The sequence below is a fragment of the Eurosta solidaginis genome, chromosome 5 (assembly GCF_040869045.1).
Source record: "Eurosta solidaginis isolate ZX-2024a chromosome 5, ASM4086904v1, whole genome shotgun sequence".
Taxonomy (NCBI): Eukaryota; Metazoa; Arthropoda; class Insecta; order Diptera; family Tephritidae; genus Eurosta; species Eurosta solidaginis.
In genome coordinates this window covers 56,883,312-56,895,330 of record NC_090323.1, presented here as the reverse complement: position 1 = coordinate 56,895,330, position 12,019 = coordinate 56,883,312, and the positions used below count along the sequence as shown (strand labels likewise).

Sequence of the window (12,019 nt, the reverse complement as noted above, 5' to 3'; positions counted from 1 at the left end):
AGGACGCCCTGTCCCAGGGCCACAACAGCAATTGCGTCCTGGCCTTCCACAACCCAGGGTAGTCACCCGTCACTTACCACCAGAGTGGCGACGTCTCCCCTTATGCACTTCAGAATTCTGCAGTTAAACTGTAATGGACTAACTGGGAAGATTACGGGAATAATCGATTTCATGAAGCGGCACAACATCCGCATTGCTGCGATTCAAGAGACTAAACTCACAGCAAGATCTGCATTGCAGACCTGCTCTGGATATAATGTCCACAGGAAAGACCGCGAGAGCGGAAATGGAGGCGGTCTCGCGTTTATCATACACCACTCTGTGCAATATTATATATTTGATCCTGGCATTGACCGCATGGACAATGTCTTAGAACGTCAAGGCCTATCTGTCCGGTCAGGCGATGCAAACCTAGAAATCATCAACATCTACATCCCTCCTGCCACCTATTGCCTCAGTGGATACCGCCCTAATATCAGGGCCTTACTCACTGGCAACACTCGCATTATCTTAGGCGATTTCAATGCCCATCATGATCTATGGCATTCAAACTTGCGGGCGGACAGTAGGGGTGAGATGTTGGCGGATCAAATAGAAGAAACGACGTTCTGCACAATAAACGGAGACGCCCCCACGCGTATGGTAGGAAGCTGTCATAGCTCGCCAGATATCTCAATCGTGAGCGCAGAACTCGTAAACTGCGTCAACTCGCAGCCGATGGTAACATTGGCATCCGACCACCTGCCCATACTGAATTCGCTTGAGCGTACCGCCGACTTCATCGTCACTGAAAAACGCACTTTCATAAACTTCAAAAAAGGAAAGTGGGAAGAATATAAATCCTTTACAGACAGCCGCTTTGCTGCACTCCCTATCCCGACTGATGCCCGCCAAGGGGAGTGGGCCTTCCGTAAGGTCATTAAATCCGCCTCGGTACATTTCATTCCCGCCGGGAGAATTCCCGAAATCCGGCCCCACTTCCCGGCGGAGGCCGCAAACTTAGCGAGAGAACGTGACCTTATAAGACAGCTTGATCTAGGCGACCCCCAAATAAGGGATATAAACCAACGCATCAGATTGCTTGTGGATGAACACAAGCGGGCGAAATGGGAGGAACAGCTAAGAGGTTGTAACCGCTCTACCGGTGTGGGTAAACTTTGGTCCACCGTAAAGTCCCTATCGAATCCGACTAAGAACAAAGACAAAGTTTCCATCGCCTTTGGCGACAAAGTGCTGTCGGACGCGAAAAAATGCGCGAGCGCTTTCTGGCGACAATATATAATGCATCCTACGGTCGACAAAGATAGACGGAGAGCCAATAGACACGCACATAAACACAAATTCAGCGCGTCACCAACCACCATCACCGCTAAAGAGGTTGAGGACGCCATTGGTCGTGCTAAACCATCCAAAGCAGTGGGCCCGGACGGCATAGCCATGCCGATGCTTAAAAGCATAGGGAAAGAGGGTTTCAAATATTTAGCGCATGTCTTCAACCTGTCTCTTTCCACCTTTGTCATACCTGAGAAATGGAAAATGGCCAAGTGGTCCCGCTACTAAAGCCTGGGAAACCAGCTAACATAGGTGAGTCGTATCGTCCCATATCTCTCCTATCGCCAGTGGCAAAGACGCTTGAAGCCATTTTGCTCCCTTATTTCCAAGCAAATTTGCAGCTAGCCCCTCATCAGCATGGCTTCAGAAAACTCCAAGCACTACCACCGCGCTAAATGCCATTAGCACCCAGATAAATTGCGGTTTAAATCAATATCCCCACCATAGAACAGTACTCGTAGCGCTAGACCTATCAAAAGCTTTTGATACGGTCAACCATGGCTCGTTACTGCAAGACCTGGAAGGGTCTACCCTTCCCCCATGTCTTAAAAGGTGGACCGCAAATTATCTGGGTGGTCGGCAGGCATCGGTGCAATTTAGAAAACAAACATCAAAACCAAGGAGAATTAAACAAGGGGTGCCACAGGGTGGTGTCCTATCCCCACTTTTGTTTAATTTCTACATATCTAAGCTACCTTCACCACCGGAAGGAGTCACAATCGTTTCCTACGCCGATGACTGCACAATAATGGCCACAGGCCCAGGCCCAAAGATCGATCCGCTATGCAATAAAATAAACGGCTACCTCCCTGATCTCTCCAGTTTCTTCGCCTCGCGAAACCTGGTATTATCACCGACTAAATCTTCCGCGACCTTATTTACAACATGGACGTCCCAAATGTCGACCATTTTGAACATCCACGTCGATGGCACTACGCTACCGACTGTCCTACACCCCACAATCTTGGGTGTGACGTTTTATCAGGATCTAAATTTTGGAGAGCACGCAGCCGCAATTGTTCCGAGGTTTCAGAGCCGTAACAAAATCCTCAAATTCCTCGCTGGCAGTACTTGGGGAAAAGATAAAAAAACGCTCATGACTACATACAAAGCAATCAGCCAGCCGATTACGTGCTACGCGTCACCCATATGGTCGCCAAGCCTAAAAATCACCCACTGGAAGAAACTACAGGCCTGCAAAAATACTGCTCTCAGAATCGTCACGGGCTGTCTTCTTATGTCCCCAGAACACCATCTGCATAATGAGGCGAGAATACTCCTCATCAGGGAGAGAAATGAGATGCTGACCAAACAGTTCCTGTTGAATACCCAGAAACCTGGGCATCCCAACAGACATCTGATTGATGAACCAGCACCGCCTAGGGGCTTTAGGAGTCATCTCCGTAAGCATTTTGAGGAAATACGGCACCTGAGAACCCAGCCGTATGAAGTGAAAAAACACAAGCAGGTCCTTGGTGAACTCCATAAACAGGGGTCGGACCTTTATGCCGGGAATTGCCCGGTGAATCCAGTGCTTAACGAAAATTATCTAAAACTCGCGAAAGAGGAACGCATACTCCCCAGGGAAACGCGTGTCACTCTTGCTCAACTTCGTTCTGGATACTGTAACAGGTTAAACTCTTACCTATCCAGAATCAACCCCGACATACAAAATGTATGCCCCGCTTGCAATGTGTCCCCACATGACACCAATCGTCTCTTCAATTGTAATGTGGAACCAACGCCTCTAACACCCCTTTCCTTATGGTCCACCCCTGTTGAAACGGCAAGTTTCCTTGGACTCCCGTTAGAGGATATTGATGACAATTTGTGATTGGTCGCGGCTATTAGGTGGGGCGAGCATTGCTACAACAACAACTGCAAGACTTGGAAGGGTCTTCCCTTTCTCAAAGTATCCAAACGTAGACCCCAAATTATCTTTCTGGTCAGCTAAAGTCGGTGCAATTCAGGAACGTAACATCTAAACCAAGAAGAATTAAACAAGGGTTGGTGTCCTATCCCCGCTTTTGTTTAACTTCTGCATATCGAAGCTAAAATCGCCCCCAGAAGTAGTTACCATTGTATCCTACGCCGATGACTGCACAATAATGGCCACAGGTCAGGCCCACACACCGATGAGCTGTGTAATAAAATAAATAGCAACCTCCCGGTTACTCACTGGTAGAAAATATAGGGCTGCCAAAACACTGCATTCAGAATCGCTAAGAGCTGTCTTCTTATGTCCTTAGAACACCACCTACACAATGAGGCGATAGTACTCCCCATTCCCAAGGCAGTCGGTTCTATGTACCGGAGCGACTCGGGATTTTTCCCGACCAAGGACTGTCATTTCAGTGTGACCACATTTAATTTGTTTCGTCCCTCCCACAAATTGTCATCCTCCCAGCAGCTCCTTGCAGCAGGACTGCTACATATTCTCTTACTTCGGGAAGGTATCGAACCCAATCCGGATCCGTCTCCTGACCCCGGTCCTGAGAAATGGTTTTGCTGCATTTGCCAGAAAAGAATCTTTTTAGGACGGTCATACTCTTTTCAGTGTGTCTCGTGCAAGGGATGGTTGCATCGGACAGGTTGTTCTGGGCTTGATCCCAAAACCCGACGTCCACGTAACTTTTATAAATCTTTTGTGGCTCCTTGCTGCTCACGCCCAAGGGCGTCCCGTAGTCTACGCCTAAGCGTATCCCCACTACCTTCCAGCAGCTTCGCTGCTCAGCAAGCCACAACAAGTACCCGCTGCTGCTCGCGCCCCACGGCGCCAACAACTCAAACAGCTGATACCACTCATAACTACTACCTTCGTAGTAGAGCTGGTAGCAATGCTGAGCATCAGCCCCTGCCCCCGTCTTCTTCACCCCCCCTCTTTTCTGGCAGCAATCGTGCAGGTCAGGGAACCAGACTCTTAGTCCCTGCCTCCGTTTGCACCGTCTACCAGCACAGAATATATAGGTTTGCGACATCCGCTCAATGCAGCTCCTGCCTTGGGTGGTGCCACTTTCCTAGATGTTATGGTCTCCGCAACGGCAACCCCTCGACGGGTTTCATCGCGCCATGTTGCCAGGTCGCAAACCCAAATCATCCGGGTACCCCAATGCTTGCCCAAGGGCGCCCAGTCCCAAGGCCACAACAGCAATTGCGTCCTGGCCTTCCACAACCTAGGCGTAGTCACCCCTCACTTACCCCTAGAGTGGCGGCGTCACCCCTCATGCACTTCAGAATTCTGCAGTTCAACTGTAATGGACTAACTGGGAAGATTACGGAGATAGTCGATTTTATGAAGCGGCACAACATCCGCATTGCTGCGATTCAAGAGACTAATTTCACAGCAAGATCTGCATTGCAGACCTGCTCTGGTTATAATGTCCACAGGAAAGACCGCGAGAGCGGAAATGGAGGCGGCCTCGCGTTTATTATACACCACTCTGTGCAATATCATATATTTGATCCTGGTATCGACCGCAGTGACAATGTCTTAGAATGTCAAGGCCTATCTGTCCGGTCAGGCGATGCAAATCTAGAAATCATCAACATCTACATCCCTCCTGTCACCTGTTGCCCCAGTGGATACCGCCCTAATATCGAGGCCTTACTCACTGGCAACAATCGCTTTATCTTAGGCGATTTCTATGCCCATCACGACCTATTGCATTCAAACTTGCGGGCGGACAGTAGGGGTGAGATGTTGGCGGATCAAATAGACGAAAGACGTTCTGCACAATAAACGGAGACGCCCCCACACGTATGGTAGGAAGCTGTCATAGCTCGCCAGATATCTCAATCGTGAGCGCAGAACTCGTAAACTGCGTCAACTGGCAGCCGATGGTAACATTGGCATCCGACCACCTGCCCATACTTATTTCGTTCGAGCGTACCGCCGACTTCATCGTCACCGAAAAACGCACTTTCATAAACTTCAAAAAAGGAAAGTGGGAAGAATATAAATCTGCAACAGACAGCAGCTTTGCTGCCCTCCCTATCCTGACTGATGCCCTCTTAGGGGAGCGTGCCTTCCGTAAGGTCATTGAATCCGCCTCGGCACATTTCATTCCCGCCGAGAGAATTCCCGAAATCCGGCCCACATCCCGGCGGAGGCCGCGAGCTTAGCGAGGGAACGCGACCTTATAAGACAGCTTGATCCAGGCGACCCCCAAATAAGGGATATAAACCAACGCATCAGATTGCTTGTGGACGAACACAAGCGGGCGAAATGGGAAGAGCACCTAAGAGGTTGTAACCTCTCTACCGGTGTAGGTAAACTTTGGTCCACCGTAAAGTCCCTATCGAATCCGACTAAGCACAAAGACAAAGTTTCCATCGCCTTTGGCGATAAGGTGCTGTCGGATGCGAAAAAATGCGCGAGCGCTTTCTGCCGACAATATATAATGCATCCTACGGTCGACAAAGATAGACGGAGTGCCAATAGACACGCACATAAACACAAACTCAGCGCGTCACCAATTACCATCACCGCTAGAGAGGTTGAGGACGCCATTGGTCGCGCTAAACCATCCAAAGCAGTGGGCCCAGACGGCATAGCCATGCCGATGCTTAAAAACCTAGGGAAAGAGGGTTTCAAATATTGTCAGGGTGTGGGTGTTCCCCGCGTTGGGACTGGAACCTACCTTGTCCCGCTCGAATATCGCAGAGGATGGAGGGTGGAAGCGTTAAAACTCTTGATGACCGCACCTGAAAAGAGGAAGCTGTATACATTGGTCTGATGAAACCAAAGTAAAGGCAAAATAAATCTGAGTAAAGAGCAGGCACAACAAATCGAAGAAACTGATATATCCCAGAGCAAATATTCCGGAACACTTTTTTTTGAAACAATAGAATACGGTCTAATATCAGCGTGAGATTGGGCGTATCCAGCAACTTAACCACTTCAAGATTTCTACCAATAAAACGTTCGCGCGGATGCTTTGCGTGAAGATGTCTTTATTAGGTAGATAAATTGATATTTCAAAAAGATAAATCACAAATTTCATTGGTAGAACTCACACGTTTACGTTTGTGTATCACAGTGTTGGCGCAGGAAGATGAATGCTGCTATTGGCTTGTTGTACAGGTCCACAGAAACGAGAACCGTAAAACTACCGGGATAAAGAGGGATCTGTCAGCAAGCATAACTGGAAGAAATATGTCCACCAGATCAAATTTAATTTTATTATTTTTGTCGGCACGCACAAATAAAAAACTTGTAAAATTGTAAACAAATACGAGAAATGTCAATTGCTAGGAAACGTCCGGAAAGTCACCAACGAAAACTCCGAAAAGCTCTGCTTAAAGGTTGCCAGATGGTAGGTAAGGGTGCAATGAGAATAAGGAAAGGGAGAGATATAGGCTGTGATGGTGGCGATTGAATATATGTATAAGAAAGAATGATAATAGGAAAACGGCAAAGGAAAACGGTATCGGTGATCGATTCTGCCGATATAAAAAGGGGTAACTGTAGGGCAAGAAGATTAAATATATTAAAATAGACAACTAAGTTGGCAGTGCGCGGGTGATTTAAATTTTGAAATAAAAAAGATTTTTTCTCTTGGTGATATTCGTGGCAATAAGTTTCCCTGTACGCGTGGTCCAAAACGGACTAGAAAGTAGTGCGCATTTGAAATTAAAAAAATAAAAAGTTTTGTGCGGCCGAACTGCTGGTTAGTTTGTGGTAATAATGGTATTGAAGGCGAAAGGAGGTAACCATAATAGAGAATAGAGTTTGGCGGAGTCAAGAAGCGGACGCATCCAGCTACCCCGGCACGGTGGGCTTTCCTGTCAATGCAGATGTCATGCTGAAGTTTTGAGCGCTTGGTAAGTCCTAAGTGAACAAAATTCTTTTTTGTTTTAATCTCTGAAATTCTTCCGCGCCAATTCGGGGTTCACATTCGGCGATTACAGCCACCAATTCTGGAACAATGGTGACCCAACATAATGCGTATGTGGGTACAGTTTAATTAGAGGGAATTCCAGTAATTTTTTTCCGAAATTTTCCATTTCTCTAAAAGAAATTTTTTTTGTAAATTTATTATTTTTTTGGGATTAATTCGTGAGTGTTTCACAACCACCCTAATACCGGCGCGCCCAGTCGAATGGCCTCATGGTCAGGAACGCCCAATTGGCGTGGAAGCCTTCAATAGCTCCAACGTGCGCCTAAATGGTGAATGTAACTTTTGTTCCTACAGGGAACATACCATTGCCAAACGAGCAAAAGCGTCGTCAGCGCCAGGGAGACTATTTTTTTTACAACACCACAAATTTCATCACCAAAGTGGACTTCAGCAGCAGAGACTGTGACCGTGGTATAAATTTTATTGCAGAGCATCCTAAACATGCAAACCGGAAGGGCATGAACCAAAAGCCGTCCAGTAGGCGATCATGTTTTTATTAAACAATTTTTTTTAATTAAGGTTGCGTAACCATATCCACGATTTGTTTATTAGGCAATTATATTTTAATAAATACTTGTTAAAATTAGACTTAGAAAAGTATCGAATTGTGTAAACGGTCGTCTGAAGGTCGGACATAAGGAAAAATACACCAGACGGGTAAATTCATGCAAAAGAAGTTTTTTTTTACTGCGCGGAGGCAGATACAGACATTTCGCTTCCAACAAATCCCCTCAGCCGTATTAAAAGAGCTCTTTTAGGTAGGCATTAGGGTGTTTTAGGTAGCTGAAAAATTTTACTCAAGTTGAGTGTGAAGTCGTTTGGTTTACTTTTTGCGACTGATAGGCCCGTAAGAAGTATAAAATTTATTTAATACATTGATGCATGCGTTTTTGATTTATAAAAAAAAAAAAAAAAATGTTTCCGTATATAAATATGTACCGAATTCATATGTTTATGTAATTGTGTAAATTATCATATCCTGTGAAATTTTCATCCAGAGTCCAAAGCTTAAGAACAAGAATTTACTTTTTTTTAACGGTGCATTCATTTTGCGATCCGACATTTTGTCAAAATTTCCGTAAATAGTTTTCGTTTGTATATGCTTTTTTTTTAGCTTTGTTGTATGTAATCGAATGCAAACATTTTTGGTACAGTGTCGCAAAACGAACTTTTTCTGAAAATACATACCTATGTGTCGTTTTAAGTTTTGGAAGTACTTATGTTAATCTATATATATATATATATGCGTACATACATATACCGTTCGGCAATCTATTTTTTTTTGAAAACGGTTTAAATTTTTATTCCGTGCGTTTTTTCTTGTTGTGGTTTTTGTTGAACCTGTGAATAGTTTTATGTGGCACATGTGGATATTCACATATATATACATATATTGATCCTAGCATGATACAAGTTTTTTTTTGTCCTGATCTAAATCATTATTTTTCATGAGCATTGATATTTGGCTCGATAGCATAAAGTACGTTTTTTCTTTCAATTTCTTTGTATAGAATTAAGATTTTTTCAAATAAATAATATGTTAGATTGAAATTGGAAAAGAAAGTGAAATGGTTTGCTAAAATTTAATCGGTTGGGGGAGGGTGAAGATGACATTAGGGTGAGTATGTAGGGTCATTTGGAGCAGAGGAAAAGGGGACTCGCTGCTAAGCAGAAATTCGAGCGGTCCAAGGCAGGGTGGGCTTTCTGCGAGGGAGGTGCACGGATGTAAGTTTAATGATGATTGTGACATCCGCCCCGCATCAAGGTGGACAAGGGTTAAGGGCCCCGACCTCTCGCCCTGAGCTAGCTGGGGGGCATTCCACCTTGATTGCGCAAAGGGGCGGATTCACCCCTAAAAGGTGTACGTGACAAATATTATTAATATGGCGCCCAAACGAAAGCATAGAGAGGGGGCCGCTATATTTAGTATAGCGGTCAACCAAAAGAAATTTTTTTAAGTACCATATACATATGTATGGTGATAAAGTAAAATGTTATCGTGAGGATTGTACAGCAGCGCCGCTGATTGAAATAGGCGCCCGGCAATGAGCAAATTTTAAATTCGAAATCAACATCTAAGTCGTTAGTAATAGCAAAGCTCATTTCATATAAATATATTTCAATTTTTATATTATAAATATACATATTTTTATCACGTATGCAATCATCGATTTAAACGGGTCTGGCCGTATGCGACCAACACCCTGTTTCGGTGACTTATTCATGGTGTTTGATCCGAAAATTTAAATGCACCGAGACAGGAGTTGGAAGCAGATGGCAGACCTTCGCAATAGCCCATAGATGGCATAGCCACATTAGGGTGGCCGACTATTTGCATCTTTTATAATTTACTAAAAATTATTTTTCTTTCATTAAAATACAATCAATCTTTTTTTTGTAGCTTCAGAAAAAAGGGAAGTCCTTATTAAGTTTTTTTTGTTAATATGTTGCTCCGTAAGTATGGAAATTATACATTATGACCTCAAGCGGTCAGCTGCATAAAGCTAGTGTTGCATAATGTGTTCGGCCGCTGTGCGTCTAATCCTGGAGAGGTGGGCGCACCGGGGTCGATCTCAAAGAATGGGTGTGTTTGAAAATAAATAGGAGAAGACGAGATTTCTCGTTATAATAAAGCTGTTATATTTATTGGTAGGTATTAAATATACAGGAATTAATATTACCTTTGATAAACGGCAGAGATCGTTGGCGGCAGATGCGTGCTGGTTGGCTGTTGAAATCAAAGAGGCCGGTTGTATAGCAAGCTACAACCGTTGACCCGCAAAATCCTCCGTTTTGGAGGGGAAAGGCACCCACACATCAACCCCGACATGCATATGCATGAGTGCTGACTAAAAGCACACATACACGTGCATGTACATGCATGCACATGCATGAGGGTGATGGTGTGGGTGGTTATAAATTAATTCGAGTATCGAGTATCGATTTGCAGAGTTGCATTGGGGGGGGGGGGGGGGGGTCGCAATCAGATGCGGAAAAGTTAGGCATCCTGCCTAAACATGCCGGCCCCCCTTGCGATACGCAACATCGTTTTCCGCCAATGACCTCCGCTGAAACGAGAAAAATTATTATAAGACTTACACACTAAACTCAATCTAAATGAGGAGTTCGTCTGCGATGCAAAATGGCCGGAAATCCTTTCCGACTTGCTTAGCCTGCCACCTGAGCTAAGATGAAAGAATTAGCGGTTATGAACAGTGAAGTGAATATTTCTTGCCATTGAATTAGACATAATTCTTAAATATAGAAATTCAGAATGTAACATTTGTATTGTCGATGGCCAGTAAGGCTGGACGAAGAGGCCGAGGTCTCCGTTCCAGAGTGGCACCATTTTTTGTTATTGTTTGGTTTTTTTTTTGTCGTTCCGGATGGAGAGGCCGAGGTCTCCATTCCAGATTTGCGGTTTTTTTGTTGGTTGGACGAAGAGGCAGAGGTCTCCGTTCCAGACTCGAAGGTTTTGAGGTTTTTCTGGGCTGGACGAAGAGGCCGAGGTCTCCGTTCCAGCGTATAACGTGTCGTGTCGCTCTCAGGGCGACTGTGGCGTTTTATGGATGTGCGAGTGGCCGTGAGGTTGGTTGGGTGATGCGCGTTTTCGCTGCAGCGCATGTATTTCGTCAGTTGTGTATTATATTATTACCCTACAAAACACCTGGTCACAAACCTACCCACGCCCATGCAAATGTGACTACGAATGTAACCTGTCACCGTAAAATGACTAGTCAAATGACGTGGAGTGATGAGAGCGTTTTTGCAGAATAGTTAGGGCTGTGATTTCGAGCAGCTTATATTTTTCAACATAACCAGCAAGATTGCGGTGTGTGGGAGGTTGGAGCGGACGTGATTCCAAGCCACCCGCACAAAATTACTTATTTTCGTGATACGCGTGGCGTTGTATTAACAAACGTACGTTAAAATGTATGAATAAACCGAGTTTAAAACGAAGCGTAGAGGCTGACGAAGGTATGTATTTAATTTTGTGCGCAAGCTCATGAAGAATAGCGAACATCGTAATTAAATTGGAGCATGTACCAACTGCCGGTGCTTACATGCAGATTGGCGATGCGTTCTTCACGACGCGTTCTATCTGCACGTATCATTATTAGATTGCATGCAGCCCTGTCGTGTATTTATTGGTTAGCTGACAGCTGGTATGGTGAATTTGTGGTGTGCGAATATATAGATATATACATATATTTACTTGCTTGCCCTTGAAAAAAAACTAGGTCACTGGGGCAGTAGCACACTAGGCCGGTAGAAACAGTTGACTTTTTCCCATTTCGGGATTTTGTCGTGTCGGGATTCTTTACTTTCGGGACTCGGATGGTTTTTGCACCGAGCTCTTATAATGACCTTTTGTGATATTTGTTGTTGAAAAACAACAAGTCCTGCCCCCCAGCCAGAAACCGTACCCAAAAAAAAAAACGGAAAGGGTAACAGCAACGACAACAAAAAAATGTCTTTGTAAAAAAAATATTAAATTTTTTGTGCAAGGAGAGGTTTGTTTTTGTTTTGTTTTCCTCTTTTTTTGAATTCATTTGTTATGGATGACTGCTTGGTACTGCAGTAGATGCCCGTATTGGCAAAAATACGAAAGACGCGTCAGTCCCGATTGTGATGTTTTCGGTACTTATTTTGTCCATTTAATGTTCGGTATCCGCCCTTAGTCTGACAGCACTAATGAAGCTGCCGTGGTTATTGCGGGTTGCCATCCAGTTGTTTTCCCGTAACAGGAATTTTCCAGGATCCATGAATGCAGGATTGTGGTGGAT

The 12,019-nt window shown here is 44.7% G+C and overlaps 1 long non-coding RNA gene across 1 annotated transcript in view; it reads right to left on the bottom strand.

Moving 5' to 3' along the window:
• The window catches only part of LOC137233710 (uncharacterized), a 66,920-nt gene extending 60,356 nt beyond the window's left edge, over nt 1-6,564 (bottom strand). Inside the window, exon 1 of the long non-coding RNA XR_010947542.1 lies at nt 6,349-6,564. This is a non-coding gene — a long non-coding RNA (uncharacterized lncRNA). The remainder of the gene's footprint in view (nt 1-6,348) is intronic.
• Between the last annotated feature and the right edge of the window lie 5,455 nt (nt 6,565-12,019).